This window comes from Haematobia irritans, chromosome 4 (genome assembly GCF_050003625.1).
Source record: "Haematobia irritans isolate KBUSLIRL chromosome 4, ASM5000362v1, whole genome shotgun sequence".
NCBI lineage: Eukaryota > Metazoa > Arthropoda > Insecta > Diptera > Muscidae > Haematobia > Haematobia irritans.
The window spans coordinates 60131188-60139846 of NC_134400.1; the positions used below are offsets into that span (position 1 = coordinate 60131188).

Here is an 8659-nt window from a genome sequence, read left to right on the forward strand (position 1 = left end):
TTGGTACATTATTGTAATCATATCCATGGACTAATGGGACGTTTTTGAAATTATTCTCAGAATATATTTGAAATAAAAAATGAAAAAAAATTAGACATAATTTCCAATTGTCAGTATAGCATTTAGTATTTAAGGTGGACATTAAGTTCGAGTTTAGAGGCTAAAATCGCAATTTTCATGATACGTTTTCTTTAATAATCCATTATAAAAAAATAATCTTTATAAAAAACTTGGTTTGGGCTATTCTCCATCAAGTTATATTTAATTTTGTATCGGAAGACGTACAATTTTACACTTTTCTTAGTAATTTATTTTTATTTTTAGCGTCTAAACTCGAACTTAGTACTCACCTGTAGGAATTGCTGTAACATAAAAAATATAGATTCAAAAACATGGTTGCATCTCCAACCTGTGATCTAGATGTATAATAAATATAGATCATCCTATTACCACTCATGTTGTATATTTTTTATGTAAATCAATTAAAAATCCGCACTAATTTTAAACTATTAACAGAAATATACAGTTCCTTAATCTGTTATTTGTTTTTTATCAATAAAAAGCGTTTCTGATTACTCTAACATCACATCATTCACTTCTCAGTTTATAAAATGTTTCGAAATAAATGTATTTTCATTAATAATCACCAATACCTCACGTACAATTTTGCAAAATTAAAACCACGTGTGCACTTCATAAATGCATCAACATAACTGAATGCAACAATAAAACTCAAAGACACAAATAGCCATAAAGAAAAACAACTCCGTAAAGAAAAACAACTCCACACACACACACACGATCCCTTTCTGATCTCGCTATTGCAAGAAAACAACTCTCACCACAAAAGATACCAACAACACTCAAGGAACATTCCATTGTCTCTAGAATCAAAACAACCAACAACAGCATAAATGACGCAATAACAAACACAAACAATCATACGAGATATACATAAAATGTCTCTTAAAAACTCCCTCACATGATGCACTCACATTTTCCAGTAGCACGTTTATTGATTAGTTTGAATTCTATCTATAAGTTAAGGTAAAATATATACCAAATCTATGAGGAATCTATAAAAAATGATATACACCCGGCAAGGATTATATTAACTACTTTTTATTCTACTTTATCTACAATTTTCAATGTGAGGAAAAACACTCCAACTTATAATAAAAAGGGAAATAATCTGTAGGTAGCCATCATACGAATCGGTAATGTCGTTAAGTTAATTTTTACTACAAAAATTTTTTTCCATACAAAATTTTTTCTTAGTAAATTGTCTACATTTCGTAGTAAGATTTTTATATTGCCCATGTATTTTTATAATAGAATCAACGATGCATTAACTACTGTGTTGGAAATTTATTTAAGGAAAAATCCTTCCCATTTCGTAGTTAGTGAACTAAAAAACATTTACTGAATTTTTATAAGTTTTCCTTTAGCTAAGTTAATTTTCGTTGTGGTTACGAAAAATGAACTATATTACAGTAAATTTGTTGAACTATGTGGAAGTCAAAATGGTCCTTAAATTTACAAGACACTTTTTTTTCTGTGCAGAATTTTTTTAATTTACATCCAATACATTGAATTCGGATCACACCTAAAGAAGTGATGCAAATTCAGTGCAACGGCTGTTGAAATGGAGGACTTCCGTCCTATGGCAAGCCCATATTAAATTCATTGCTTCCGCGTCGATTTAGTACCACTTCCGGATCCAAAAAGAACATTTTCATTACTTTTTTGGCGACGCTTTTTTTGTGTTTCGTGAAACTTTTTCTTGTCGGTAAACCACTCATTTTTCATCGGCAAGCTGCTTAATGTTTGCACGAATGTAGCATCCAAAGATTTTAGTTTTCTGCAAAGAGATTTAAATGTAGTGACTACTCTAAAATGTTGATTTAATTTTTCTTATTGATTTATCAATTATTATATGTTAAACTATTTGAAGCAATTCCATTTAATTGTCCAATATTTTTTCATGGGTCAGCTTTTAATGTTTTCAAGAACGTAGAATCCACAATTTTAGTTTTCGGCAAAGAGATATAAATATAGTGACTTGCTTAAAATTTTATTTTCACTTACCTATTATTATAAACTATTTGGAGTAAATTAAGTTATTTGTCTAAAATTTTTATTTTTTTTTTTTATTTCTTCCAATTCACCACGAACTTCGTTGCACAAAGAAGTATTAAAACCACATGCTTTTTTCGTTGCATTTTAGGGTAGTGTTTTGTCAAAGTTTTCTCGTATTATCTTCAACACGATGAGCTGATTCATGTCAAATTGAATTTATTACAATTACAATTACCCTCAAACCGAAAAGTTATTGCATTTGAAAAACGCTCATACTGTGTTTATTGGGAATGCATTTTTTCTGTTTTCTCTCTGGATGCTACAAATGAATGTGCAGAGATATGTATGCATGTGTGCAACATCCAGTGTTGTCAGGCACTGTTTACCCTACAAGGCCACAAAAAGTTACTACTTTCCCAAAAAAATTCCCTACAGTTTCCCCATTTTTCGTTAAATTTAAACAAAAATTAAAAAATTGGGTTCTACTACATAAAAATAATATTAGGTCTTTTAACAATACATTAATCACAAAAATAATACAGTCCCTTAAAGGAATAAAGTTTTGGTATTTAGATACGTACACAGAAAAAAGTGTCTTGCAAATTTAAGGACCATTTTAACTTCCACATAGTTCAACACAACGTAACCACAACGAAAATTAACTTAGCTAAAGGAAAACTTATAAAAATTCAGTAAATGTTTTTTTAGTTCACTAACTACGAAATGGAAGGATTTTTCTTTAAATAAATTTCCAACACAGTAGTTAATGCATCGTTAATTCTATTATAAAAATTCATGGGCAATATAAAAATCTTACTACGAAATGTGGACAATTTACTAAGAAAAACTTTTATATGGAAAAAAATTTTTGTAGTACAAATTAAGGTAACGACATTACCATCATACGGATGGCTACCTACAGATTATTTCCCTTTTTATTATATGTTGGAGTGTTTTTCCTCACATTGAAAATTTTAGATAAAGTAAAATAAAAAGTAGTTAATCCTTGACGGGTGTATATTATTTTTTATAGATTGCTCTAGATTGCTCATAAATTTGGTATATATTTTACCTTAACTTATAGATAGAATTCCTACTAATCAATTAACGTGGTACTGGAAAATGAAGTGAGAAGAGAGTAATGAAATCTTTGCATCATGTGAGGGAGTTTTTAGAGACATTTTGTGTATATCTCGTATGATTGTGTTTGTTATTGCGTCATTTATGCTGTTGTTGGTTGTTTTGATTCAAGAGACAATGGAATGTTGCTTGTGTGTTGTTGGTATATTTTGTGGTGAGAGTTGTTTTCTTGCAATAGCGAGATCAGAAAGGGATAGTGTGTGTGTGGAGTTGTTTTTCTTTACGGCAGGTATGTATCCTTTATGACTATTTGTATCTTTGAGTTTTATTGCTGCATTCAGTTCTGTTGATGCATTTATGAATTGCACACGTGGATTTAATTTTGCAAAATTGTACGTGCGGTATTGGTGTTTATTAATGAAAATACATTTATTTCGAAACATTTTAGAAACTGAGAAATGAATGATGTGATGTTAGAGAAATCAAAACGCTTTTTATTGATTAAAAAAAAAAAAAAACAAATAACAGATTAAGGAACTGTATATTTCTGTTAATAGTTTAAAATTAGTGCGGATTTTTTTATTGATTTACATAAAAAATGTACAACATGAGTGGTAATAGGAAGATCTATATTTATTCTACATCTGGATCTCAGGTTGGAGATGCAACCAGTTTTTTGAATCTATATTTTTTATGTTACAGCAATTCCTACAGATGAGTACTAATTTCGAGTTTAGCCGCTAAAATTAAAAATAAATCACTAAGAAAAGTATAAAATTATACGTCTTCGATACAAATTTAAATATAACTTGATGGAGAATAGAACAAACCAAGTTTTTTATAATGGATTTTAAAGAAAACTTATCACACTGAAAAAACCCACCAGGAAGAAAACTTTCGGTTAATTTTAGAAAATTTTGAATATTTGTAGAAAATTTTAACTAAATAGTATTACAAACGTTGGCATCACGCCGATGTCATAAAAATAAGTAAATATTTTTCGACAAATTCAAGAACATTTATTACACATAACTAAAATTTTTCACTTGTTAAAGAAAATTTTGTAGTTTGAAGGAAAAACTTGGAGTTCAAAATTGCAAGAATGTCTTTAGTGACATACGAAGTTCATGATGGACGCATTTTTGGTAAAATTTACAAATTTAAAGAAATTCTGAACTATTTTCTGGAAGACACGAATTTAGTTTATCTTTATGCTTCATTTGAGTATATTTTTTTCCTCGGGTTTAGATAATTTAACTAACGTACACAAAAAATTATTAGAGTAAAGGAAACTTTCTCCAAACATAATAATTCCATGAACTAAAATAAAGTTAAATTGGCTTTAGTGAAATAGAGAGTTCACTTTTTTTTTGAGTGCATGACAATTTCGATTTTAGCCGCTAAACTCGAACTTAATATCCACCTTAAATACTAAATGCTATACTGACAAGTGGAAATTATGTCTAATTTTATAATATTTTTTATTTCAAATATATTCTGAGAATAATTTCAAAAACGTCCCATTAGTCCATGGATATGATTCCAATAATGTACCTACTGGATGGATTTTTCAATGTGGTAAGTTTTTCTATAAACGGTATTTGGACAGTTTTTAATAAAACCAAAATTTCAAATGATTAAAAATAATTATTTTCACTTGCAGGCAGTTTTTTGGAATATTCTTACTGTTTAATGCTAACTAAGCTGATATCCTTATTGGCTCTAGGAAATACTCTTGAAAACCGTAAGTTAAAAATCAATGTGTACGATAGAATATGATACTATTTTTCTTATATTTGGTATAATTTTGCAATTTCAGATGCTTATAAGACAAATCCGCCCAACAAAAGTTATCCAAAATCGATGGAATTGGACAACAACTCAATGAATATAGCAACTTATGCCACATATATCTTTCATATGCACTGAAAAAAATATTGTCGTGAGGTCAAAGATTTCATGTCTTTAAAATACGAATACAAATTTTGCTTAGCATAGAAGACGCATTTCTCTAAAATAAAGTTATTTTCCTTGTCCAAAAGTCGATAAACTTTTCAATGAAGTCATATTGTCCTTATAATTAAGTGATTTGACTTAAAAATGGGTATCTTAACAAGAAAGAAAAAATTTATATTCTAAGGTCAACTTGACTTTAATAATTCAGAAAAATGCTTTAAATTTAATGAAATTGTCTTTAAATTTGTTGTCTTTTTGCATCTTGACTACAAAGCAAAAAATCGTTCAAATATAGGACATGTTTTTCAAAACTTTATTTTAAAGAAGGTTTTTACTTCAAACATAGCATAATTTCTACTGGAAGTCGAGTCCTAATTTGGAAAATAATGTTGCCGTTAACTCCTTTTTAAAGGACTTTGATAGCATATGAAGAAAAAAAGCTGAGAAAGCGAAAAATTAAAATTTGCTTCCTAGAAGCAAGTACACAAAACCTAAATTTAAAAGAGAATTGTGTCTTAAAAGTATCCTTACTTGTATTCTCCGCTTTTTTAAAGTAAAGACAAAATCTTTGGAACCGAGTATGCTTTTTTTTCAGTGTGGATAGAAAACATGGAAATTGAAATAATTTGGTTTAGTCCTAATAACATAGAATATTACTTCTTTGAAGAAGTAATTACAAACTACCGATAAGTAACTGCATCCAACATACGAATAAAAATATTTCCTTTATTGTATATCATAAGCCATAGTTTTGTGTAATATAATAATAATTTTTTGAAATAAAATACTGGTGGTTATTGAAAATTGACTTGTTTTCTACGAAAAATTTCTTAGTTGTATACAGGCTTGTTGTACCTTTGATTCCTCAATTTCTCTACTTTTTTGAAAATTATACTGACAAACAGTTTATTTCAAACCAATTTCTTAATACAGGTTTCCCAAAAAATTGTTCATTTTTCCGGATAGCAGGAATATTTTGAATGAGTTTAAGTATATTCTTGCCACAGCATAGTAATAATGAACTGAAATACGATGCAATACATGAACTAATTTATAAGAAAATCATGAACTTATCTAGATGAAAAAAATCTTTGGCGCCAAATCATGGTAATTCTTTCTATGGGTTAGTTCATTTTTCATAAAAAATAGTAAACTTGTTTTTCGGTGTAGTCTCTCATTTGAAACTCACAAAGTCTCTATTCTCTCTATGGCCTATTGAAAGTACTTCATGTTCTCGAGTATAGTTCAAAAAAATGTCCAAAATTTTAGACTATTTTCACACAAAAAATTATCACCAAAATTTTTTCAATTAAACACTTAATTGAATTTGGAAACGGATTCAATTAATATGTTAATATATTCAATTAATTATTTAATCAAATCCGCATAAAAACCATTAAAAAAAATGATTGATATTTGTTACTTTTCCAATTAAAATATTAATTGATTCAATCAATTTGTTAATCAATTCGGAAATAATTTTCAATTACAAACGTGATTGAAAATTTTTCCGTTTCCAATTACACATGTGATTGATCTAATCACCTTTGTGATTGAAATTGAATAATTTTGAGCAATGGAAAGAGCGAAAAGAGAACAAGAGAATGGGTATTTATTCAACAATGTATGATGGAGAGATCAGTCTGTGGAAGTAACTAGTAACGAACGGTTGGGTTTTTGTTTTTCGCGTAAATTGAAAAACATGATTGGCGACATTCTGTCTGCTGCATTCAAAATGTGTGCATAAATAAATAAAGTGTGCAACAACAAATGGCCACGTGGTAATGGTTTGAAAAAAAATATATGAGAGAACGCATTTGAAATTACCTGTTTGTGTTTTGTGGCATTGTAAAAATGGAAAACAATCTACGTTTAATAAAGGTAAGAAATTGTGAAATCTGAGTACCGTTTTCCATTGAATCCTGTTTACATTAAACGGAATAAAATAATATATTTTTTATTCATTTCTTTTAGTGAACAATTTTATTTCGTGAAATTTACCAATTAATCCCATCAACTCCATCCCTTTATCAAATATATAAGAATATGTTTGCAATCAAAAAGTGGGTACACTCATAGTTTTCTTAAAACCGGTATGAGTTTGTTGGAAGATTCACCATGAAGTTGCGAAGTAGCGTTGGCATTAAATTGCATTTTTGTTTTACCTGCCTTTTCCAGTTTGAGCCCAAGTAGAGAGCAGTATATCTGATATATAAACTAATGAGCTGAATTATGTAATGGTAAAAAAGTTCTTTCTTTTGGATTTTAAAATATGAAAAATATCCGAAAATAATAAAAATATGTATTTTCCATTTATATTTTTTTTATTTCCAGAATTTGCAAAGTATCATCAATATACAACTACAACTACAACTGCAAAAGAAGATTATAAACCTGCAATCTGGAACTAAGAATTGAATTTGATATTCTATTAAGGTAATGTTTAACAAAATCAAGTTTTAATTGAACAAACTAATTTAGCTGACAGGCTGCTGATTTATTGGAAATCTAGGCGCATCTACATATTAGAAGGAACATGCTGACATGGTTATTATTATAAGGAAGATAATGATTTATATAGTTTATTTATTCACCCTATAGTTGTTATTGATAGTAATTGTATGTGTAAGTTATGTTAGAACAGAACACAAATGACAAGAACCAAATTTATTTGTCTATTGCATAATTCAAAAAATAATAAAATATTAAATATGTGTTATTACCTATTCTTTTTTCTCTTTCTTCTTATTTACGACAACTGAATAGTTTAGTTTTCTTTTGTAACAAACAGTATATGCTTAAACACCGACAGGTGCATATGATCTAGTTATTAGGCACCTTTAAACTATATTTTGTAAATTTATTTATAAAATATTTTGCAAATAAAATAAAAATAAAATAAATATGTTTTATAAGAAACACATATTTCCTTTTATTTCAAATAAAACTAAATACGATTTTCGGGTCGCAATATATAAATTTTTTGATTGAAATTTATAGCCAATTTCAATTAATTATTTAATTGAATGAATCAAATAGTTGATTGATTTTTGTCGCGAAATTAATTAAAATTTTAATTGATTCAATTAAAACAGTCATTGAGTTTTATGTTAAAAATCAATCACGTTTTTAATTGATTCAATCACACAATTAATTGATTCCGTGACAAAAGTCAATTAAATTTTTAATTGAAAATCGTGTTGATTTTCTATCAAAATGGGTGATTGATACTATCATTTTCGTGATTGAAGACATTTCAATTAAAAAAATGATTGAATCCATGATTTTCGTGATTGAAATCAAAAAATTTTTTTTTGTGTGTTGGAACACTCGTGTTTTTTTAAGGAAACATAAATGTTACTGGTTAGACAAAGATACCAAAATGTAAAAAATATTAAAAATTGTGTTGAGTGAAAAAGTCCCTACATTCTGCCGCTACGTCTCTACGTCATTGGCAGAAACTTATATTGACATTTACATTTAGAGTGAAAAGAAATGAATCGTCAAATTGGTTTCTTAGGCAACACTATCTAGTTCCTCAATG

General features: G+C 28.2%; 1 long non-coding RNA gene across 1 annotated transcript; it reads right to left on the minus strand.

The window, feature by feature from the left end:
- Nucleotides 1–1106: 1106 nt before the first annotated feature.
- On the minus strand, nt 1107–2396 carry LOC142232669 (uncharacterized). Its single transcript, XR_012721165.1, has 2 exons — nt 2089–2396; nt 1107–1861 (listed from the first exon to the last, which is right to left on the minus strand). It is a non-coding gene; the product is annotated as an uncharacterized LOC142232669 (long non-coding RNA).
- Between the last annotated feature and the right edge of the window lie 6263 nt (nt 2397–8659).